This window comes from Phyllobates terribilis, unplaced genomic scaffold, assembly GCF_046119375.1.
Source record: "Phyllobates terribilis strain yellow unplaced genomic scaffold, ASM4611937v1 Scaffold_4__5_contigs__length_816908805, whole genome shotgun sequence".
Classification (NCBI taxonomy): Eukaryota; Metazoa; Chordata; class Amphibia; order Anura; family Dendrobatidae; genus Phyllobates; species Phyllobates terribilis.
The window spans coordinates 719830811-719857025 of record NW_027362764.1 but is presented as its reverse complement, the minus strand read 5'-3'; positions in this window follow the sequence as shown (position 1 = coordinate 719857025).

Here is a 26215-nt window from a genome sequence, read left to right as displayed (position 1 = left end):
GCAGTGCTCCTCATGCTTGCATCTCTCCACGTCTGCACCGTAGGGCGAAATGTAACCTCCTCGTCTTCCTCCACCTCCTCAGATGAGCTATTCGGCTGCATGACTCTGGGTTCACAACAAATAGGATCTTCAACCTCGTCATCATCCAATGTGTTATCCCATTCCTCGCCCTGAGAGTGACACTTCTCTTGTTGCCCTGACAGCACAGTACAGTCCGCATGAGCCTCAGGTATCTGAGCCTCATTAGGATCACCACCCCCCCGGTTGGTTAACATCTGGTGACGAGGGTGAGGAACCTGCTCGGACCCTACTTCATCCTGCCCCAAATCCAACTGAAAAAAAATTGCGCATCGGTGCAGATGCTTTCCTCCTCTTGACTCTGTGAATGTTTGGAGTACACTTTTGATGCCCATGGTATAGAATGGGTGAACAGTTCTATAGACTCACCCATCTGTGGTTCCCTACAGTCAGTTGGGCAGTTGTGACGTGAGGGGAAGCAAGGGTAATTAGGGTGCCACCTCTCTGGACTGTACTGTGTGTGATCTTGAGGTGGAGGTAGAAGAGGAGAGGCCACTTGAAGCAGTGCTTGCCATCCACTGGAGCACCTGCTCTTTCTGGCCCTTATCAACAAGGCTTATCACTGTGTGGCTGCCAAAGAAAGGGAGTGAAGTAACCTGTCCAGTAACAGAAGTTGTCAGTTATCTTTGGATAAGACGTGACGGCATTGATTCGTGCTTTCACTAACATTACCACCTACCCCACGTATACCTTGAACACCAAGCCTATTCCCCCTTCCATCACGACCTATTTTTTCCCTCACTCATGTTGCTCAGATATTGGGGTAGGAGCACGCTATTAATAAAAAAAAAATATATTTTTTTACTCTGCACTAGTGATGAGCGGGCACTAAAATGCTCGGGTACTCGTTGTTCGAGTCTAGCAAATTGGAATGCTCCAATGCTTGGACCGAGTAACAAGCCCAATGTAAGTCTATGGGAAACTCGAGCAATTTTCTGGCCACTCCCCCCGGTGGTCTGCAGAGGGCCTAAAAATTGCCCAAATCGAAGGGAACAGTGCTCAAATGACATGGCAACAGAATGGGGAAGACCCCTGGAAGCATTTCTGACTCCCAGGTCACTGCTGTCAACAACGTTGTCAGAGGTATTACGCCACTTCTATGGACTCACAATAAAGCATACAAAAACAAAACCAAAATGGATTTTCCTGGGAAATACTGTATGTTGAGGAACATCCTTTCCAGGGTAATGACTTGTATATAAGGCAAAATAAATAACCAAAAACAAAAATTCTCCTCCACATCTTGGGCTATGTTCACACGTAGCGTTTTTGATGCATTTTTGAACTTTTGCATTGCTTTCAACCAAGACAAATGCATTCACCAGGAAATGTCATTTTAACATTTTACAACCTTATCTGGCCATGTGGTGTGTGACACATCATCAGACACATCCTGTTTCATTTATGATGTAGGGACTCTGAAAGTCACAAAGACTATTTTTATAGGGCCATCGGGTGGCCCTTACTATTCTTAAAGGGCCAGCAGTTGGCTATGCTTTGCTGTTCCCATTATTAACTAGTGGGTTTCCTATACTGTTATTGCGTATGAAGTGACTGCAAGCGCTACCAAAAATTCTCACACAACCCAATACCCCTTTGAAGAGACATAGAGGAGACTCTCAGTAAAAAAAATGTTCTCATTATAAAGGAGCGGGTATCCTATAGTGGTAATGCCCATGTGTGACTGCAAGGGCTGCCAAAATATTTTGGGAAAAAACCCACTAACAATTTAAAGACACATACAGCTGGGCCACAGTAACAACATGTTTCTATTAGAAAGGAGAGGGTCTGCAACTCAGTTATAGGGTATGCAGTGAGTGCAACGGCAGCCAAAATTTAGGAAAAACCCTACTAACAATGTAAAGACACAGAGAACTCGGCCACAGTAACGACATGTTCCCAATAGAAAGGAGAGGGTCTGCTATTCAGTTATAGGGAATGCCGTGAGCCCAATGGCTGCCAAAATTTAGGAAAAACCCCACTAACAATTTACAGACACATACAGCTGGGCCACATTAACGAGTATGACATGTTTCCATTAGAAAGGGAGGGTCTGCAATTCAGTTATAGGGTATGCAGTGAGTCCAATGGCTGCCAATATTTAGGAAAAACCCCACTAACAATTTAAAGACACAGAGGTGGGCCTCAGTAACAACATATTCCCATTAGAAAAGAGAGGGTCTCCCATACTGTTTGCCTATGCAGTGAATGCAATGGCTGTCAAAAATTTGGAGGCACTCCAATGCCCCTTGCATGAGACATAGAGGTCGGAGGGCCTTCTGAAAACAATGTTCCCATTATTAGGAAGTGTGTCTCCCATACTGTTTGCCTATGCAGTGAACCAACGGCTGCAAAAAATTTGGAGGAACTCCAATGCCCATTGCAAGAGACGTAGATATGTTGATATGGTACATATGGTGGTGATATGATGGTGGAGAATAAGGATGGGGAGAAGGAGGAGGACAAGAGCAAATAGACAAATTCAGGAAGCGTATACCAATGTCTGGGTGTGAAGACAGAGGTGCATGGGAATAGAGTTATACCTCCCAAAAAAAAGACACTGTATTTGAGTTTATGTTACGCTGCTATCATTCGGTGGTGTTGAGAGGTCTGGTCCAATCCAGCCCTTGTTCATTTTCATAAGAGTCAGCCTGTCAGCATTTTCAGTTGACAGGCAGATGCGTCTATCGGCTATAATTTCACCAGCGGCACAAAAAACCCGCTCCAAAGCATAGAGAGCCAATTCATGCAACTTGTCCAGCTTGGATACCCAATAATTATAAGGCACAGAGGAATCACAGAGGACATTGGTATGGTCGGCAAGGTACTCCCTCACTATCTTCAGAAACTTTTCCTTCCTTGGGAGAATACCCCGCGCCTCAGGACCTGTGCGATGGGAGGGTCTGAGAAAACTGTCCCAGAACTTTGACACCTGTCTCTGCTGGATTACATTTGTGTCTCTCTTGCCTGTACTCCTTGGTTGTCCAACGAATTGTGACCTCTGCCGCCAGTGTTTTCAGATGGGAATTTTTTCAATAATTTCACAACCAGGGCCTTCTCGCCCTGCTCCATATTATCCCTGCAAGGGAATAAGAATCCGAAAATTTTCCTTGTAGTGTGGGTCTAGAAGTGTCACCAACCAGTAATGACTGTCACCCAAAATTTGGACAATGCGAGGGTCACGGGAAAGGCAGCATAACATAAACTCAGCCATGTGTGCCAGACTGCAAAGAGGCAAGTCTTCCGTGTCTTCATCAAGAGGACGACTGACCATTCTCTCCTCCTCATCCTCCTCCTCCATGTCCTCAGGCCATCCACGCTGAACAGACGGTATGACAATTGTGCGGGTAGTGCTGTCTATAGCACAAGAAACTAGCTCCTGTTCTTCCTCCTCATCCTCTTTCTCATTGTCACCCAATCCACATTGGGATGAGATGAGGCTGGGCTGTGTGTAATCACCCTGTATGGTTCCTTGCTCCATCTCATAGTGCTCCGCCTGCAATGCATCCTCTTTAATTTTGAGCAGAGACCATTTCAGAAGACTGAATGAGAAGCGGGATGGTGATGCTAATTATGGCGCCATCGCCGCTCACCATCTTGGTGGAGTCCTCAAAGTTTTGGAGGATGGTACAAATGTCTGAAATCCATGTCCACTCCTGAGGTTTTATGTTTGGAATCTGAACGGAATACCGATGGCCTTGTTGATGCTGGTAGTCAACAACTGCCCTCTTCTGCTCACAAATCCTTCCCAACAACTGCAATGTAGAGTTCCAACGCGTGGGGACATCGCTGATCAGTCAGTGAGTCTTTAAAAAACAACCAGACTTGAGAAGACCTAACAGCTGTACTGGCAACTTCCTTCGTGTTGGTGTTACAGGAAACGGTTTCCCGCCTTGTGTCTGTGGCCACCACGCTTCTTCCTGCCTGTTGTGGTGCTACACCCCCCCCCCTGTGTGCTGCTCTTCTCACTCCGTATGTCCCCCTGCCAGGTTGGGTCAGTTACTATATATTCCACCACCTCGTCTTTCACTTCCGCACCCTGGTCCTCCTCCTGACTTTCTGACAATTGTGTCTCATCGTCATCATCATCCATCTCTTGCGACAGTAATTGCACTTTCCCACCGTCGCCTTCATGTGACCATGGCTGATCCAATATTTGGACATTGCTACACACGTTCTCCTCTTGACTCGCTTGCAGCAGGCTGGGCGAGAGGCCCGAATCTACAAATGGAAAAGTGAATAGCTCTTCTGAGTGTCCAAGTGTGGAATCAGGTGTCTCCGGGCACTCGGAATGTTGGAAGGAAGGAGGATCTGGGTGAGGAATATGCGGTCCAGACTCATGGCTACTGAGACTTGACCGTGTGGAAGACAGGGTGGTGGTGGTGGTGGCTATGTGACTGGAAACATTACCTGCTATCCAACCAACAACCTTTTGACACTGCTCTGTGTTCAATAGTGGTGTTCTGCAGTCCCTAGTAATTGGGACAGGATGGTCGAGTGACAAGAAGTGGGTGTTTGTTGTGGCACAATTTCAGCTTGCCCACGGCCTCGTCCTTGTCCTCAGCCTCTGCATGCACCATCACGTCTACTTCCCCGCCCCTTGCCACGCACCTTGCCCATTTTTAATGGAGGACAATATTTTCCATATTCATGAGAAATGGCTGATTTTGGAACCGACACACTGCAATGAAGTGAAAATGGAAGAAATGGCTGATTTTGGAACACTCTTATAGGTGATATGTCTGACAGATAACCACAGTTTTAAATAGCAGGCCTGTAATTTGCTAATACTATCCTTCACAGACACCTAGTGTGAATAGCTTGACCGACACACTGCAACGGAATGAAAATGGAAGAAATGTCTGATTTTGGAACACTCTTATAGGTGATATGTCTGACAGAGAACCACGGTTTTGAATAGCAGGCATGTAATTTGCTAATACTATCCTTCACAGACACCTAGTGTGAATAGCTTGACCGACACACTGCAACAGAATGGAAAATGAGGCCAATATTTTCCACGTTAAGTTTAAATTTCTGGATTTTTATCGCTGAAATATGGAACAGATCTGGCTTTATTCTGCAGTGAGAACAAGCAAATGGAGCAGAAAAATGGTGTACTCTGGATTGCTTTTTATGCAAATAACCAGGATTAAGATCAAAAAAACATTTTCCCTGGCCTCTGATATCTGAGGCTATGTCTACAAATATCTGTAATTGTTACCGCAGCAGCAGACAGGACGTTCAATGGACCCTCTTGTGTTGTATCATATACTGCAGTCTGACACATACACTGCCTGCCTGCCTAGCACTGATTATATGCAGGCAGGATATAGTCCTCAGAAGGACTGTTAGTTCAGATGGAGATATATATATATATATATATATATATATATATATATATATATATATATATATATATATATATATATATATATATATATATATATATATATATATATATATATATATATATATATATATATATATATATATATATATATATATATATACACTGCTCAAAAAAATAAAGGGAACACTTAAACAACAGAATAAAACTCCAAGTAAATCAAACTTCTGTGAAATCAAACTGTCCACTTAGGAAGCAACACTGATTGACAATCAATTTCACATGCTGTTGTGCAAATGGAATAGACAATAGATAGAAATTATTGGCAATTATCAAGACACCCTCAATAAAGGAGTGGTTCTGCAGGTGGGGACCACAGACCACATCTCAGTACTAATGCTTTCTGGCTGATGTTTTGGTCACTTTTGAATGTTGGTTGTGCTTTCACACTCGTGGTAGCATGAAACGGACTCTACAACCCACAGAAGTTGCTCAGGTAGTGCAGCTCATTCAGGATGGCACATCAATGTGAGCAGTGGCAAGAAGATTTGCTGCGTCTGTCAGCGTAGTGTCCAGAGCAGTATATATATAGAAAAGGGAGTCTGACAGATTTGGGCAATATGCGTGTAGTACGATCATTACATGTATTATATATCATCATAGAAATCGCCCACCTGGGACCAAGAATATAGAAGGATCATCATACTAAAACATTCAGAAAAGGGAGAGAGCGAGGGCTCAAAAATCGATGATTCATCACAGATGTACAGTACAGACCAAAAGTTTGGACACACCTTCTCACTTAAAGATTTTTCTGTATTTTCATGACTATGAAAATTGTACATTCACACTGAAGGCATCAAAACTATGAATTAACACATGTGGAATTATATACTTAACAAAAAAGTGTGAAACAACTGAAAATATGTCTTATATTCTAGGTTCTTCAAAGCAGCCACCTTATGCTTTGATGACTGCTTTGCACACTCTTGGCATTCTCTTGTTGAGCTTCAAGAGGTAGTCACCGGAAATGGTCTTCCAACAATCTTGAAGGAGTTCCCAGAGATGCTTAGCACTTGTTGGCCCTTTTGCCTTCACTCTGCGGTCCAGCTCACCCCAAACCATCTTGATTGGGTTCAGGTCTGGTGACTGTGGAGGCCAGGTCATCTGGCGTAACACCCCATCACTCTCCTTCTTGGTCAAAGAGCCCTTACACAGCCTGGAGGTGTGTTTGGGGTCATTGTCCTGTTGAAAAATAAATGATGGTCCAACTAAACACAAACCGGATGGAATAACATGCCGCTGAAAGATGCTGTGGTAGCCATGCTGGCTCAGTATGCCTTCAATTTTGAATAAATCCCCAACAGTGTCACCAGCAAAGCACTCCCACACCATCACACCTCCTCCTCCATGCTTCACGGTGGGAACCAGGTATGTAGAGTCCATCCGTTCACCTTTTCTGCGTCACACAAAGACACGGTGGTTGGAACCAAAGATCTCAAATTTGGACTCCTCAGACCAGAGCACAGATTTCCACTGGTCTAATGTCCATTCCTTGTGTTCTTTAGCCCAAACAAGTCTCTTCTGCTTGTTGCCTGTCCTTAGCAGTAGTTTCCTAGCAGCTATTTTACCATGAAGGCCTGCTGCGCAAAGTCTCCTCTTAACAGTTGTTGTAGAGATGTGTCTGCTGCTAGAACTCTGTGTGGCATTGACCTGGTCTCTAATCTGAGCTGCTGTTAACCTGTGATTTCTGAGGCTGGTGACTCGGATAAACTTATCCTCAGAAGCAGAGGTGACTCTTGGTCTTCCTTTCCTAGGGTGGTCCTCATGTGAGTCAGTTTCTTTGTAGCGCTTGATGGTTTTTGCAACTGCACTTGGGGACACTTTCAAAGTTTGCCCAATTTTTCAGACTGACTGACCTTCATTTCTTAAAGTAATGATGGCCACTCATTTTTCTTTACTTAGCTGCTTTTTTCTTGCCATAATACAAATTCTAACAGTTTATTCAGTAGGACTATCAGCTGTGTATCCACCAGACTTCTGCACAACACAACTGATGGTCCCAACCCCATTTATAAGGCAAGAAATCCCACTTATTAAACCTGACAGGGCACACCTGTGAAGTGAAAACCATTTCCGGTGACTACCTCTTGAAGCTCATCAAGAGAATGCCAAGAGTATGCAAAGCAGTCATCAAAGCAAAAGGTGGCTACTTTGAAGAACCTAGAATATAAGACATATTTTCAGTTGTTTCACACTTTTTTGTTAAGTATATAATTCCACATGTGTTAATTCATAGTTTTGATGCCTTCAGTGTGAATGTACAATTTTCATAGTCATGAAAATACAGAAAAATCTATAAATGAGAAGGTGTGTCCAAACTTTTGGTCTGTACTGTATATAAAAAAGTATAAATTTTATTAGAATATTACAATTAGGGTGAATACACATACATTGAGTCACACTGTGTGTTAAAATGGCGCACACAGTGGAGACAAATATTACCCAAGGAATACAGTTACCATATTGCATATAATCGTATTAAAAATTATTAACATGGCAAGTACCTACACTTGTATATCCTGCTCACTAAAGCCTTACAAGGCATGTGACAATACAATAATCAACAAAACAACCTGTCAGCAGGTAGATACCGCCATATGGATCAAGGTTACCTTGGATAGCTGTCACGTGCGCACCAACCCCGACGCGCGTTTCGGCGACGAGCCTTTGTCAAGGGGCCTTTGTCAAGTCATCAAAGCAAAAGGTGGCTACTTTGAAGAACCTAGAATATAAGACATATTTTCAGTTGTTTCACACTTTTTTGTTAAGTATATAATTCCACATGTGTTAATTCATAGCTTTGATGCCTTCAGTGTCAATGTACAATTTTCATAGTCGTGAAAATACAGAAAAATCTTTAAATGAGAAGGTGTGTCCAAACTTTTGGTCTGTACTGTATGTAATATATATACAGTACAGACCAAAAGTTTGGACACACCTTCTCATTTAAAGATTTTTCTGTATTTTCACGACTATGAAAATTGTACATTCACACTGAAGGCATCAAAACTATGAATAAACACATGTGGAATTATATACTTAACAAAAAAGTGTGAAACAACTGAAAATATGTCTTATATTCTAGGTTCTTCAAAGTAGCCACCTTTTGCTTTGATGACTGCTTTGCACACTCTTGGCATTCTCTTGATGAGCTTCAAGAGGTAGTCACCGGAAATGGTTTTCACTTCACAGGTGTTCCCTGTCAGGTTTAATAAGTGGGATTTCTTGCCTTATAAATGGGGTTGGGACCATCAGTTGTGTTTTGCAGAAGTCATGTGGATACACAGCTGATAGTCCTACTGAATAGACAGAATTTGTATTATGGCAGCTAAGTAAAGAAAAACGAGTGGCCATTATTACTTTAAGAAATGAAGGTCACTCAGTCCGAAAAATTGGGCAAACTTTGAAAGCGTCCCCAAGTGCAGTTGCAAAAACCATCAAGCGCTACAAAGAAACTGGCTCACCACATGAGGACCTCCCCAGGAAAGGAAGACCACGAGTCACCTCTGCTTCTGAGGATAAGTTTATCCGAGTCACCAGCCTCAGAAATCGCAGGTTAACAGCAGCTCAGATTAGAGACCAGGTCAATGCCACACAGAGTTCTAGCAGCAGACACATCTCTTCAACAACTGTTAAGAGGAGACTTTGTGCAGCAGGCCTTCATGGTAAAATAGCTGCTAGGAAACCACTGCTAAGGACAGGCAACAAGCAGAAGAGACTTGTTTGGGCTAAAGAACACAAGGAATGGACATTAGACCAGTGGAAATCTGTGCTTTGGTCTGATGAGTCCAAATTTGAGATCTTTGGTTCCAACTACCGTGTCTTTGTGCGACGCAGAAAAGGTGAATGGATGGACTCTACATGCCTGGTTCCCACCGTGAAGCATGGAGGAGGAGGTGTGATGTTGTGGGGGTGCTTTGCTGGTGACACTGTTGGGGATTTATTCAAAACTGAAGGCATACTGAACCAGCATGGCTACCACAGCATCTTGCAGCTGCATGCTATTCCATCTGGTTTGCGTTTAGTTGGACCATCATTTATTTTTCAACAGGACAATGACCCCAAACACACCCCCAGGCTGTGTAAGGGCTATTTGACCAAGAAGGAGAGTGATGGGGTGCTACGCCTGATGACCTGGCCTCCACAGTCACCAGACCTGAACCCAATCGAGATGGTTTGGGGTGAGCTGGACCGCAGAGTGAAGGCAAAATGGCCAACAAGTGCTAAGCATCTCTGGGAACTCCTTCAAGATTGTTGGAAGACCATTTCCGGTGACTACCTCTTGAAGCTCATCAAGAGAATGCCAAGAGTGTGCAAAGCAGTCATCAAAGCAAAAGGTGGCTACTTTGAAGAACCTAGAATATAAGACATATTTTCAGTTGTTTCACACTTTTTTGTTAAGTATATAATTCCACATGTGTTAATTCATAGTTTTGATGCCTTCAGTGTGAATGTGCAATTTTCATAATCATGAAAATACAGAATAATCTTTAAATGAGAAGGTGTATCCAAACTTTTGGTCTGTACTGTGTATATGTATATGTATGTATATATATATATATATATATATATATATATATATATATATATATATATATATATATATATATATATATATATAATGTTGTGGAATACCTATACTAATGCTCCAAACTATTTCAAACTAAGATGTCCTCTGCTGTATAACATTAGTAACAGAAGAAAGTAATTTTTTAGTGTGGATGACGCCTGTATAACATAGCAGATATGCTCCAAACTATTTCAAACTGAGATGTCCCCTGCTGTATCACATTAGTAACAAAAGAAAGTATTTTTTTAGTGTGGATGATGCCTGTAAAACATAGGAGATATGCTCCAAACTATTTCAAACTGAGATGTCCCCTGCTGTGTAACGTAAGTAACAGAAGAAAGTATTTTTTTTACTGTTGATGACACCTGTATAACATTGGAGATATAATCCCAACTATTTCAAACTCAGATCTAGGCTGCTGTATCACGTTAGTCACAAAAAAATAGATATTTTACTCTGAAAACAGCTGAATTTCACAGCCATATTTATTTATTTACAGAGCTTTGTGAGATCTTACTTTTAAGTAAAAAGCTGTGGATTTTGTTTGCATCATTTTGAGACACAAGACTTTTGATCACTTTTTATTTCAGTTTTTGTGACATGGGATCAACATAAAAAGCAATTCTGGCATTGTGTTTTGGATTTTTTTTGCTGCAGATTTCACCATTAAAACTATCTCATATTTATCTTGAAATTATAGCGGTACAGAACACAGTAGTACCAAAAATGTTAGTTTATTCGGGTTTTTTACCATTTTTTTCTCCAGAGTAAACACTTTTTTTGGGGAAGAGTATTAGGAGTATTATGATTTTAAACACTACATTTTGTTTAATATGTTTTTTTCTTTAACTCTTTCTTTCAATAATATTATTCTGATAATATAATGTTTCACATTATTGTAATTAATATTATACTTTTACTGATATTGATAATTAATTTTAGTTGCAGAGTTTTTCCAACTAAACATTTTTATAAAAAAAAAATTTAGACTATTAGACTTTAGTGGATATAATTATATATGATTAGAAATATCACCTACATCTGCTAAAACATTGTATATTGTGATATAAGTAGGTTTCCCTGTAATCCTATACAAAACCAGTAATAATACAACACTACAGCATTCAGAAATGATTAAACTCAGTTTTGCCACATCTTTATATGGCTGGTGGTCAATTGATACAATTATGTAGCGCACCTCCATTTATGTTGACCACAAACACTGCAATATTTCACTTACTTACTTATTGATCAGTTGTTGCAAAGTTTTGAATCTTTGTAATATTTTCTATTTTGCTTCCTTTTCCTCCAACATTCATGCTGAAAGTGCTAGTTTATCTGCCTAATTCAGGCACTTAGAGTAGTTGATTTGACCTTCAGCTATACCAAAAATATGTTCTCCAGTGTGAGCTGCTCTCTTCCCATCACACATTCTTGGAGACTATTTGCCGACGCTCTCCCTGTTTAACCATTAACCACTTTGCGCCAGAGCCTGTTTTTGCCTTCGTGACGGGGCCAATTTTTTCAATTCTGACCACTGTCACTTTATGAAGTAATTAATCTGGAACGCTTCAACGGATTCCCCTGATTCTGAGATTGTTCTTTTGTGACATATTGTACTTCATGATAGTGGTAAAATTTCTTTGATATCACTTGCGTTTATTTGTGAAAAAATCGGAAATTTGGTGAAAGTTTTGAAAATTTTGCAATTTTCAAACTTTGAATTTTCATGCCCTTAAATCAGAGAGATATGTCAGACAAAATAGTTAATAAATAACATTTCCCACATGTCTACTTTACATCAGCACAATTTTGGAACCAAAATTTTTTTTTGTTAGGGAGCTATAAGGGTTAAAAGTTGAACAGCGATTTCTCATTTTTCCAACAAAATTTATGAAAACTTTTTTTAGGGACCACATCATATTTGAAATCACTTTGAGGGGTCTTTATGACAGAAAATACCCAAAAGTGATGCCATTCTAAAAACTGCACCCCTCAAGGTGCTCAAAACCACATTCAAGAACTTTATTAACCCTTCAGGTGCTTCACAGGAATTTTTGGAATGTGGAAGAAAAAAATGAACATTTAACTTTTTTCACAAAAATGTTACTTTAGACCCATTTTTTTTTTATTTTTACAGGGGTAACAGGAAAAAATGGACCACAAAATTTTTTGTGCAATTTCTCTTGAGCGCGCTGATACCCCATATGTGAGGGAAAACCACTGTTTGGGCGCACGGCAGGGCTCGGAAGGGAAGGAGCGCCATTAGACTTCTTGAATGTAAAATTTGTCTGAATAATTAGCAGACGCCATGTTGCGTTTGGAGAGCCCCTGATGTTCCTAAACAGTGGAAACCCCCCACAAGTGACACCATTTTGGAAACTAGACCCCTTAGGGAACATATCTAAATGTGTGGTGAGCACCTTGAACCCCAAGGTGCTTCACAGAAGTTTATAATAATCAGCTGTAAAAATAAAATTTTCACATTTTTCCCACAAAAACGTTTTTCATCCCTTAATTTTGCATTATCATAAGGGTAATAGGATAAATTGCACCATGAAATTTGTTGTGCAATTTCTCCTGAACATGCCGATACCCAATATGTGGAGGCAAACCACTGTTTGGGCGCACGGCAGGGTTTGAAAGGGAAGGAGAGCCATTTGACTTTTTGAATGTAAAATTTGTTTGAATAATTAGCGGACGCCATGTTGCATTTGGGGAGCCCCTGATGTGCCTAAACAGTAGAAACCCCCCACAAGTGACACCATTTTGGAAACTAGACCCCTTAGGGAACTTATTTAGATGTGTGGTGAGCACCTTGCACCCCCAGCTGCTTCACAGAAGTTTATAATACTGAGCCATAAAAATAAAATTTTCACAGTTTTCCCACAAAAAATATTTTTCATCCCCTAATTTTGCATTATCATAAGGGTAGCAGGATAAATTGCACCATGAAATTTGTTGTACAATTTCTCCTGAGTACGCTGATACCCCATATATGGGGGAAAACCACTGCTTTGGTGTACGGCAGGGTTCGGAAGAGAAAGGAGCGCTATGTTGGCTGGGATAGGCAGCAGACACCATGTCACATTTGAAGAGTCGCTGACATGCCGAAACAGCAGAAACCCCCACAAGTGACCCCATTTTGTAAACTACACCTCTCAAGGAATTCATCTAGGGAAGTAGTGAGTATTTTTTAATTTTTACATTTATACCATTGGGCAGTGAAAAAAGCATAATTATATTTTTACCACAAAAAAAATGTTTTACCCTCAGATTTTACATTTTCACACAGGGCAATGGGTAAAAATGGTGCCGAAATGTGTCACACAATTTCTTCTAAAAGTGGCAATACCCCATATGTGGCTGTATCGTACCACTCAGCCATACGGCGAGATCTGGGGGGGGACGGAGCGCTCTTTGACAATTGGAGAACAAATTATTGTAGAATAGGCATTTGGATTTGGGAGCACAAAATTTTCTGAATTTCTTTTGGGGGGCAAGGGCCATTTTGCTTTTCCAGAGCCTTTCTGCTACCAGTAACTTGGAAGTCCCTTATATTTTTAACAGATGACGGACCTGAGTGGGGACTAGCTTTTTTTGAGGACTAAGTTGAAGCTTTTATTGGGAGCATTTTACGTAACATTTATCCGGCGCTCTAGGCTGAGCACTTACATCGGGGTTTCCATCTAAATTTCCAAGTGATGTAATTCAGATGAAACCCCTGCGGGATCCATTCACTGTAATGAGGCAGCAGAGTTACTCTGGACTCCGTCTGGCCTCTGTTTAGTGGTGTTCTTTTTTTCAGAAGTGCACAAAACTGTGGCCAACCGCACTTTTATGCACGCCTAAAACAAATGACACCGTGGGATCCCAGGCCAGACGGCATCCACAGTGCCTATATCTGCCTCATTACAGGGAATCTTCCATCATGGGTTCCGTCTGAATCACGTATTTCAGAGATTTACACGGAAACTCTGGTGTAAGTGCTCAGCGCAGAGAGCAGGATAAATGTGAGCAGAGCCTTACTGCGATCTTTGGGAGACATAATAAACAAATCAGTAGCAGGTGAAGAATTGGTTTTATTTATTTTTTTACGCCGTTCCTAGTGTGATATAACTGATTAGATTACTTTATTCTTCGGGTCGGTGCGATTACAGAGATACCAGATTTATATCGGGTTTTTATGACTGACAGTTGTCACACACTAAGAGACGCTTTTTTTTTGCAAAATCTAGTTTTTGCATTGCCATATTTTGAGAGCTATAATTTTTCCTTATTTCGGCCGACAGAGTCATGTGACGGCTTGTTTTTTGCGGGACGAGTTGAAATTTTTATTGGTACCATTTTTGGGTACGGGACATTTTTTGATCGCTTTCTATTCCGTTTTTTGGGAGGTAAAATTAACAAAAACCAACAATTCAGGAATTGTTTTTTGAGGTTTTTTTTTTATGCCGTTCTGCATGTGGTAAAAGTGATCAGGCAGCGTTATTCTTCGGGTCAGTACGTTTACAGCAATACTACACTTACTGTATATATTTTTTTATGTTTTGGCGCTTTTACACAATAAAACAATTTTATAGAAAAAATATTTTTTTTGCATTGCTTTATTCTGAGCGCTATAACTTTTTTATTTTTTGGCTGATGGAGCTGTATGGCGGCTTTTTTTTGCGGAACAAGATGACGTTTTCAGCGGTGCCATTTTTATTTCCATTTTGCTTTTTGATCGCATTTTTTTCCACTTTTTGTTTGGCGATATGATGAAAAAGCATATTTTTTTGCTCCGTTTTTTATTTATTTTTATTACGGTGTGCACAGAAGGAGTTAATTAGTGTGACAGTTTTATAGCTCGGGTTGTTTTGGACGCGGCAATACCAAATATGTGTACTTTTTTTATTTTTGCATAAATATACGGATTTATCGGTTTAATATTTTATTTATTTATTTTAATTTATTTATTTATTTTTTTTTAACAGTTTCAAAACATTTTTTTTTACTTTTTTTCTACATTTTTACTTAGTCCCTGTATGGGACATTAATTTTTATTTTTCTGATCCCTGATCTCATGTAATGTAATAGACATATATTACATTACATGAGATCTTCACTGACTTTCACAGTCAGAGTCTCCTGCCAGGCTTCAGCTGCAGGCTGAGCCAGGCAGGACACCATATATGGCAGAGCTGGAGGCGGTCATGTGACCTCCAGCTGCCATAGCAACCCAAGGTCCTGGAAGGTATCAGGGGTCGTCGGAGAGGTAAGTGGACGACCCCCTCTCCTCCTGCTGTCTTCTATATGCCGCGATCACTATAGATCGCTGCATATAGAAGACAGCAAAGGGTTAACATCACTGGGACCTGATCCAATCAGGTCCCGATGATGTTCCCTGTCAGAGCTATCGCTCTGCACTGCTCCTGCAGCGCTTGCAGGACCCTGGGGGTCCTGAGCGCTGCGGGACCACCCACCGTTTTTAAACGTCCGCGCTGCACAGAGCCCAGGCAGCGCGGACGTTTATCTACAGTGGGCGGTCGGGAAGCGGTTAAGAAGGGGAGTGGACAGACTCACATTGCAGACTGGATTTTTTGTACACCTGCAGTTAAAGTCAGGTACACTAACTGCAATTTCAGCATAGAGTTTGCAGAAAAAAAGAAGCAAAATAGGGTAATGGAGTATATTACAAATATTGAATACTTTGTAAAGGTTGATCAAAAATTAACCCCTTTAGTGACAGAGCCAATTTTGACCTTAATGACCATGCCCCATTTTTCAAATCTTATTGTGTCGTTTTTAGAAATGAGCAAACCTGAAAATTAAAGTTCGAAGCTCGTACCGGAAAATTAGTGTCCGGTGCTAAACGCCGAACACTGTTTTCCACGGACATCCATTGCAATGTTCGGCTTTCCAGGGGAAGTCAGGGAGAAAAAAGAGAGAGAATATTCCAGCTCAAAAGTTTGGGTTCCCATTCTTTTCAATGGTGTTCTGGTTCTGGTTCAACTTCAAACCAGACCTGAACTTCCACGGATCCGCTGATCCCTAGTCACTTTATACGGTAATAATTCTGGAATGTTTTAATTTATGCCAGTGATTCTAAGACTGTTTCTGCATTACACATTGTACTTTATGTTAGTGGTAAATGTAGGTTGATATGTTTTGCATATTTTAATGAAAATACCTGAAATATGACAAATTTATAAAAAATAACAATTTTCAAACAATGAATGCTTATACACTTAAACCAGATACCACACAAACTAGTCAGTAAACATATATATGTTTCATTTATATCAGCAAAGTTTTTCAAATGTCTCTTTATTTTGCTAGGATGTTAGAAAGGTTAAAATTTAACAGCAATTTTTAATTTCTTCAAGGAAACTTGTAGTGCAGTTTTGGCTGGAATAGAGGAATTCATCAAGTGGTGTACTGAACATTTTTAACCCATAGCTGCTTTTACAGATTTGTAGAACATTGTGACATGAACATAAAACAATACATTTTTACTATTAATATGTTATATTAGCTGCAAAATTTTCATTTTCACAAAGGGTAATGGGAAAAAATAAACCTAATAATTTGTTACACAATTTGCTCTAAATGTGATGATTCTCCATATATGACTGGAAATTACTGTTAAGCCACAGACAGGGCTCAGTAGAAAGGAGCGCAATTTACTGGCATAATTTGCATGCACCACTTGTGGGGCCCCTAAGGTTCCAGAACAGCAGAAAATCCTCAGAAAGTGACCACATTTTGGAAGCTAAACCATTTAATGAATTCATCTAAAAGGGCAGGGACTATTTTGTCCCTAAAGGTGTTTTCCAGGAAAAAAATAATCAGTTAACCAATGTATATTGCAGAATGGAAATTGTACATATTTGAGCTTAATGCCCAAAACAGACCACCCAGCTTGTGCTTCTGTAGATACTTGACCCATAAATTGTTAAAGAAGCACTCTCATCAACGTTTTTATCCTCTTAATATAATGCAATCATCATATTATATAACAATGTGTATTTACAATTGCTCATTTTGCCTTTATACCCAGTTAATTCTTCTCTTTTGCATTAGGTCTATGACATCATGTGATTAAAAACTGACTGGCTGAATCCTTCTAAGCTCTACATAGAAACAGGAATTCTTTTTTCTCTGCATCATCAGTCACCCACCTCTTCAACTCATGACCCAGTTGCTCCTTCCTCCCCAAGGTCAGAGACTTTTGCAGTGACTGATGACTCATGCAGTGAAAAGAAACTTCCTCTTTCTACACAGAGCTTAGAAGGATACAGCCAGTCAGTTTTTAATCACCCGATGTCATAGGTCTAATGGAAAAGAGAAGAATTAACGGAGTATAAAGGCAAAATGAGCAATTGTAAGTACACAGTGCTATATAATATGATGACTGCAATATATTAAGAGGGCAGATGATAATAGTGGTGGGGTTCTTAATTTTTTTTTATGTGTTTTTCATTGTCAGATAATGGACCTGAGTGGGCATTTGTTTTTTACAGGATGAGTTTGAAGGATTTTATTGAAAGCATTTTGGGGTACATAACATTTTTTGATTGCTCTTAAAGGGATTATCCAGGGTTGACTCTATGTGATTGCAGACTTGTGAATCCTCACAGTGCACACTGTGAGAATTCTCCAATGCCGGTGTCTGGAGCGGTGAGCGCATGACCGCAAGTATACAATTTGCATACTTCCTGCCACATTCTGACTAGACATGCATGGCCTCACTCAATGCAAGTGAATCAAGCAAGACCAGACATGTCTAATCAAAATGTGGTGGGACGTATGCAAATCGCACACTCGCACACTTGTGGTCACACGCCCACTCTCGGTGCCTGCATCGGAGAAACCTTACAGCGTGTGCACTGTGAGGATTCACAAGTATGCAGTCACATAGAATGACTGCAGACTTGTACCCCAAGGTCAGATGACCCCCATAATGCTTGTTTCACATTTATTCTGTGCTCTTACGTCACGGTTTACATCTAGCTCTCTAAGAACGGAGAATACCCGACGGAATCCTTGATGGAACAAAACTTTGTGCACTAAAAAGATTCCTAAAAAGATGGAGACCACTGAAACAGAGACAAGACGGAGTCCAAAGTGCCTTCATCTTCCTCATTATACTCATTGACTCATTGACTCTGTCGGGGGCTTAGCCTAAATTGCGCTTTTTGGGGATTTAAGTGGAAATCCCAGATGAGTGCTTAGCACTGAGCAAAGGATAAGGCTGTGTGCCCACTATGCGTTTTCCAAGTGTTTATGCTGCGGAATTTAAGCAGCGGAAACGCTTGGTAATCCATCCCCCATGGTTCCCAATGACAAGCCGCAATGTCAATGCCCATGCTGCGTTTTCGCTGCCATTGACTTTCATTAGAACGCATGAAAAGCGCATCACTGGATCTGTAGATGCACATTCCATGCATTTCAATGTGCGGATGGTACCCAGGTGTGGAGGACAGGAGACTCTTCTCCACACCCAGGTACCATAGAAAACCGTAAAAAAAAGAATAAAATAAAAGATAAAGATTATATTCACCTTCCGACAGCCCCCGGACTCCTTCTCTGTGCTTGCCGGCAGATCGCGAAGGACTGTAGGACCTGCGGTGACGTCACAGTCATGTGACGGCAGGTCCGTCAGTACAGGGCACCGCGATCTGCCGGCAGCCAGCACAGGAGCGCAGCAAGACTGCGGGGGCCATCGGAAGGTAAGTATACATTATTTTTTTATTTTTTACCATTCTCTCGGGTCACACTATATAAATTCATGCCGTTTGCATGGATTTATATAGTGTGACCAAGTTGTCAAGCACTTTCAAGTGATGCTAAAATCGCTTGGAAAGCGCTTGACACCCGCATGCGGAAATGCAAGTGAAGAACGCTTAATTTCCGCTTGTCCCTGGCAGGAAAAACGCATGTACAATCCGAATGCGTTTTTTTCTGCCAGGGAGATACAGAAACGCTCAGGAAAAAATCCTGAGCATTTCTGCATCGTGGGCACATAGCCTAAATGTGAATCTAGTCTTGTGATTTTTGGGAGGCAAAATGAACAAATCAACAGCATTTCAGGAATTATTACATGCTCTTTGTTGTTTGAAAAAAAAAAAAAACACTATGGATCATGTGTAATAAGTTATGCAATTGATGAGATAAGTTTATTCTTCTGATCAGAACAATTACAGTGATACCAAATTTACATGAATTATTTTTGTTTTATTACTTTTGCACATTAAAAAACATTTTTATCAAAATTTGTTTTTCTTCATCATCATATTCTGAGAGCTATAACTTTTTTTTGTTATTGTTTGGCCTACAGAGCTGTCTGTGACTTGTTTTTTTGCAGGATGAATTGAAAGTTTTTTACATCATTTTGGAGCACATAACATTTTTTAATCACTTTTTATTCAGATTTTTTGGTTGCAAAAGAACAATATCCAGCAATTCAGGAATTTTTATTTATTCTTTTACGTCGTTTATTGTGTGGTAAAAGTGATTATAGCTTTGTTTATCAGTCTTTACAATTCTATGGATATCACATTTATTTTTTATTTTTTTTATGATTTGCTACCATTGCACACTAAAAACAATACTTTCCAAAATATAATTTGTTTTTACATTATCATTTATGGAGAGCTGTAACTTTTTTAATTTTCTCAAGTGAGGACTTGTTTTATTGTGGGACGAGTTAACCTTTTCAGTGATACATTTAGTTTTTTACATACAACTTTTTGACACTTCAAATTTCCTCATGGCTGTGAAGCTGGCTTATCGAGAGCCACATCTATCGGACTGGTCCACATAGATAAACATGACGGGAATTAGACGAAGAACCTAGCAGAGCTGGAAGCCAGGTGGATCATAAAGTTGCACTTTGTTCAACCAAAATTTTGTTCCTTTATTCAATTTTTAAGGGGTCTGTTTCTGTTTTTATTTTTTTATTGTTCTATGTATTTTTTAGTTGTATTGGGTGCTTTTGGATTCTAGTAATGGATGCCTTGGATTTGTATAAAAACTCTGAACATTTTTTGGATACAAGATGTATATATTAGTGTTGAGCGAGTATGCTCGACACTGCTCGGTACTCGCCTGAGCATCTCACTACTCGGGATGTTCGGCGAGCACCGAGCATTTCCGGGTTACTCGGGCGGGAGCTCGGGTCTCCGGCCTGCACTTTTGGCGCTCTTTACAGAGCCAATGAACATGCAGGGATTGCCAACCAGTCACTGTAATGCCGCAGCCATGTTGTTTGTTGGCATTACAGTGATTTGTTGGCCGCACAGCGTCACCTCAAGTATTTAAAACCAGGCGCCGCCATCTTGGACTCAGTCGCTCCGGATCAGCCAGTGTAGGGTCAGTGCTGCCGAGCTAGGGAGAGATTTATACTGTGAAATAGTTAGTATAGGGTCTCTAAAGACTGCCAAATCAAACAAACAGTCCTTCTCAGGACTAATATCCATCCCATATATCAGGCAGGCATGCTGCATAGGAGATGCAGTGGTTATACTGTTACGGGTCCGGGTGGTGGAACCTCTGTGCCGAGGTGCAAGGAGGGACCCAGAGGGGCGTGACTAAGTATCCACCCGAACCGACCCCAGTCGTACGGCAGAAAACGACACCGTGACCAGGGAGGATCCGGCCTGAGGGACCAGGTGCTACTCTGGGGACGACCTTGAAAGAGAGCAGGTGGCTCCCACGGGTCAGATGGCTGGGACTGAACGGTATGGCGGATGGACGCGGCAAGCAGGCGGAAGTCTCTGGTAGCAGACAGGTGGTCACAGTTCGAGAAAGCAGGGCAAGTAGCAGTCTTTAGGTTTACCAGGAAGGTGGTCACAGCAAGTGACAGCAGGATCTCCAGGCAGGCTGGCAGGAAACAGGCAGGTGCTCCCAGGTGAGCGGGCAGATAGACGAAGCGGGTAACTGGCAGGTAACTGATGGGCGCTCCCAGGTGAGCCGGCAGACAGACAAGGCAGGTAACTGGCAGGTAACAGGTGGGCGCTCCCAGGTGAGTGGGCAGACAGACGAGGCAGGTAACAGGCGGGTGCTTCCAGGTGAGCGGGCAGACAGACGAGGCAGGTAACTGGCAGGTAACTGGTGGATGCTCCCAGGTGAGCGGTCTGACAGACAAGGCAGGCGGATGCTCCCAGGTGAGCGGACAGATAGCCAAGGCAGGTAACAGGCAGGTAACAGGTGAGCGCTTCAGGTGAGCAGGCTGGCAGGTAACGGGCAGATAACAGGCTGGCAGGCAGGACGAGAAGTCAGGCTAGCAGCGGGACCTGAGGGCTGAAGCACAGATCAGACACAGTGCAAACAACTTTGCTCGGGCACCTCCATTTTGGAGGAGGTGCCTTATATATGGGAGGTCCTCCGGCAATTGGCCGGGGACTCCTTAGGATGGCGCGCGGTCCCTTTAAGAGCGGGGGAGCGCGCGCGCCCTAAGCACAGAGCCGGGGAAGGAGCGCGTGCCAGAAGCAGCGGGGAGAGGAGCGCTAGAGGACACCGCGCCAGGAGAGGGGAGGTGAGAGGGACGGCATCTCTGCCTAGCAAGGGGAAGAGACGCCGATGCTACAGTATGCCCCCCTTTAGGCCCCCTCTTTTTTTAGGCCAGAAAGAAATTTTTCAAGGACAAACGGGGCGTTGATGTTCTCCCTGGGTTCCCAAGTTCTCTCCTCAGGACCAAACCCCTTCCAATCTACCAGAAAAAAGGTCTTTCCTCTAACCCTCTTGGTGGCCACTGGCCAGAATACTCTCTACCTCAAAGACGTCTTCAGCGGAAACCGGAGCAGGGGGAGTACCTGGATTGTTGGAAAAAGAGTTAAAGACAACGGGTTTGAGGAGAGATACGTTGAAGGAGTTGGGAATCCGTAAGGTGGCCGGGAGTTTTAATTTGTAGGCCACTGGATTAATTTGCCTGAGGATTTCGAAAGGGCCGATGAAGCGAGGACCTAACTTGTAGGAGGGTATCTTGAGCCGTACATGTTTGGAGGAGAGCCAAACCTTGTCTCCCGGACGGAATTGAGGCGGATCCAGACGTCTCTTATCAGCATATCTCTTCATCCTCTCGGAGGACTGAAGAAGTGCGGACTTAGTACTCTCCCAAATGGTAGAAAACTCGCTGACAAGAGACTGCGCGGCAGGGTTGTCCACAGAGGAGGAGACGGGAAACGGAATCTGGGGGTGCTGGCCATAGACAATAAAGAACGGGGATTTGGAAGAGGATTCGCTCTCGTGGTTATTATAAGAGAATTCGGCCCAAGGAAGGAGGTCCACCCAATCAGAATGGTGGGCATTAACAAATTGACGGAGATAGCTGGTAAGGATCTGATTGATCCGCTCCACTTGACCATTGGACTGAGGGTGGTAAGCGGAGGAGAAATCCAGAGTGACGTCCAGCAGTTTACATGTGGCTCTCCAGAAGCGTGAGGTGAGCTGAAGCCCTCGATCCGACACGATGTGGAGGGGTAGGCCATGGAGATGGAAGATATGGCGGATAAAGTCCTTAGCCTGCTCAGGTGCAGACGGGAGACCAGGCAGGGGAATGAAGTGGGCCATTTTAGAGAAGCGGTCCGCGACCACACAAATGACAGTACACCCGGCAGAAACAGGGAGATCGGTAATGAAGTCCATAGCGATGTGTTGCCACGGGGCAACAGGTATGGGAAGCGGCAGGAGATGACCAGCTGGTAAGTGGCTGGGAACTTTGTTGCGGCCACAAGATGAACAGGCAGAGATGAAGTCTACCACATCCTTACGCAGGGTAGATCACCAGTAATGCCGGGAAATGAGTAGGAAGGTCTTCTTTTGGCCGTCATGGCCAGCTAGTTTAGAAGAATGACCCCAGTGAAGAACCTTCTCACGGTCAGGAGCCGCCACGAATGTCTTGCCGGGTGGAAGACGAGTCAAATCCAAGGGGGCCACATTCATCACCTTGGAGGGGTCGATAATGTGCATAGGCTCCTCCTCTTGGTCGGAGGACAGGAAGGATCGGGACAAGGCATCAGCTTTGACATTCTTGTCCGCCGGGCGGAAATGAATGATGAAATCGAAGCGGGCAAAAAACAAAGACCACCGGGCCTGACGTGGATTAAGTCTCTGGGCATTTTGGAGATATGCCAGGTTTTTGTGATCCGTGTAGATGATCACCGGGTATAGAGCCCCTTCAAGCAGATAGCGCCACTCTTCCAGCGCCAATTTGACGGCCAGCAGTTCTTGGTCTCCTATGGAGTAATTGCGCTCAGAGGAGGAGAATATTTTGGAGAAAAAGCTGCTGGTTACCATTCTCCCAGATGAAGACTTTTGGGTGAGCACTGCTCCGGCTCCAGAGGAGGAAGCATCAACCTCCAGGTAGAACTGTTTGTTGCAGTCCGGACGGTGCAGCACAGGGGCAGAGGAGAAGGCTTGCTTCAGGGAAAGGAAGGCCTCCTCAGCTTCGGGTGGCCATACCCTGGGATTTTCTCCCTTACGGGTGAGCGCAGATATGGGAGCAGTCCGAGACGAGAAGTGAGGAATGAAGAGACGATAGTAATTAGCGAAGCCCAGGAATCGCTGTATCGCCTTCAAGCCCTCTGGACGGGGCCACTTTAGGACAGCAGAGAGATTCTCGGGATCCATTCGCAAGCCTGTCTGGGAGATAACATAGCCCAGGAATGGAAGAGAGGTCTGCTTGAAAAGGCACTTCTCGTATTTAGCATAGAGGTGGTTCTGCCTGAGCCTAAGCAGGACCTGACGAACATCCCTCCGGTGTGTGGGAAGATCCGGAGAGAAGACCAAGATGTCATCCAGGTATACGACCACGCAGGAGTAAAGAAGGTCACGGAAGATGTCGTTGACCAGTTCTTGGAAGACGGCGGGAGCATTGCAGAGGCCGAAGGGCATCACACGGTACTCATAGTGTCCGTCCCGGGTATTAAATGCCGTTTTCCACTTGTCTCCTTGACTGATACGGACCAGGTTATACGCTCCACGTAGATCCAGCTTGGAAAAGATCCTGGCACCTTTAAGGCGATCAAATAACTCAGAGATGAGCGGAAGGGGGTATTTATTTTTAACCGTGATCTGATTGAGTCCTCTATAGTCAATACAGGGGCGTAGCGAGCCATCCTTTTTTTAGACAAAGAAGAATCCAGCTCCAGCCGGGGAAGTAGACTTACGGATGAATCCCCTGGCCAGATTCTCCTCTATGTACTCAGACATGGCCCAGGTTTCAGCCGCAGACAACGGATAAATACGCCCATGGGGTGGAGTGGCACCAGGTACCAGGTCGATCGGGCAATCATATGGCCTATGAGGTGCCAATGTCTCTGCTTCCTTTTTACCGAAGACGTCAGCATAGGGCCAATAAGGAGCCGGAAGACCGGGTAAATTAGCTGGGGTAGGTGGAGGACGAACCGGACGAACCGGAACCAGGCAGGTCTTATGGCAGAGCGGCCCCCACCGGAGTACTTCACCGGAATGCCAGTTCAACACGGGTTCATGTGTCTGGAGCCAAGGTAGACCTAGCAATAGGGAGTGGGAGAGTCCGGGCAACACATGGAAGGAGATTACCTCAGAGTGCAGCATTCCCACCTGCAGGGTTATGGGTTCCGTGACGAGCAGGATGGTCACCGGAAGAAGTCTTCCATCCACGGAGGCGACTGACAAAGGTTCAGCCAGAGACTTGGTGGGAATACGGTATTTCTCAACCAGGGTTTGGGAGATGAGGTTTCCAGCGGATCCAGAATCCAGGTGGGTGAGTTCAAAGTTACGGTTCTCTCCCCAGGAGATAGATATAGACAAAGTCAGGGTTGGAGAGGACTTACTTTTGTCTAGGGCGACCTCTTCGAGCGGTCCTAGACACTGGAGTTTCCCGGCCTCTCCGGGCAGGAACGGATCAGGTGTTCCTTACTGCCACAATAGAAACAGCTCCCCTCGGCTCGGCGTGAGTCTTGGCGAGATTTGACCATCTTGGTCTGGTCGATCTGCATGGACTCAGGTGAGTGCGCCCGGGGAGTGAAAGGAGAGGAGACAGGTCTCTGGAAAGTAGGAGCTAGGCGGGGAAACCTTCTCTCACGGGTGGTCTCTTTGGTGCGTTCTTGAAACCGGATGTCAATCCGGGTAGCGAGCGACACCAGGTCATCCAGGGTGGTAGGAATGTCCCGACCGGCGAGCTCATCTTTAATCCGACCGGAAAGACCCTCCCAGAAGACGGACACCAGGGCCTCGTTATCCCAGGCAAGCTCAGAAGCGAGGGTGCGGAACCGTATGGCATATTGGACCACGGTGAGACTCCCTTGGCGGAGACGTAGCAGAGAGGAGGCAGATGAGGTCTTTCGTCCCGGTTCATCGAAGACTCTCCGGAAAGCAGTGAGGAAAGACGACAGGTCGGACACCAGGGGGTCCCCTCTCTCCCACAGGGGGTTAAGCCATGCCAGTGCCTCCCCAGTGAGATGGGACATGATGAATGCCACTTTGGCCCGGTCAGAGATAAGCTGGTGAGCCAAGAGTTCAAAGTGCAGGGTGCACAGGTTTATGAAGCCCCGAGCTTGAGCGGGGTCGCCTCCGAAACGAGGAGGTGCAGAAAGCCGGTGTCCGGGGCAGGATGCCATGGTATTGGTGGGCAGCGGCGCTGCCGGGGTGCGAGTCGTGCGACTAGCGGTGGTTGCTGGTGGAGCAGTCAGTGTGTCCAGGCGGGAGTTGACATTCCGCAGGTGGTTCAGGATGGACTTCTGCTGGGATCTCTGACGGGAGACTTCCTGGTATAGGTCAGAGAGCGAGGGAGCTTGGGTGCCACCGGGTTCCATGGCCCGAGCAAACTGTTACGGGTCCGGGTGGTGGAACCTCTGTGTCGAGGTGCAAGGAGGGACCCAGAGGAGCGTGACTAAGTATCCACCCAAATCGACCCTGGTCGTACGGCAGAAAATGACACCATGACCAGGGAGGATCCGGGCTGAGGGACCAGGTGCTACTCTGGGGACGACCTTGAAAGAGAGCAGGTGGCTCCCACGGGTCAGATGGCTGGGACTGACGGGTATGGCGGATGGATGCGGCAAGCAGGCGGAAATCTCTGGTAGCAGACCGGTGGTCACAGTTCGAGAAAGCAGGGCAAGTAGCAGTCTTTAGGTTTACCAGGAAGGTGGTCACAGCAAGTGACGGCAGGGTCTCCAGGCAGGCTG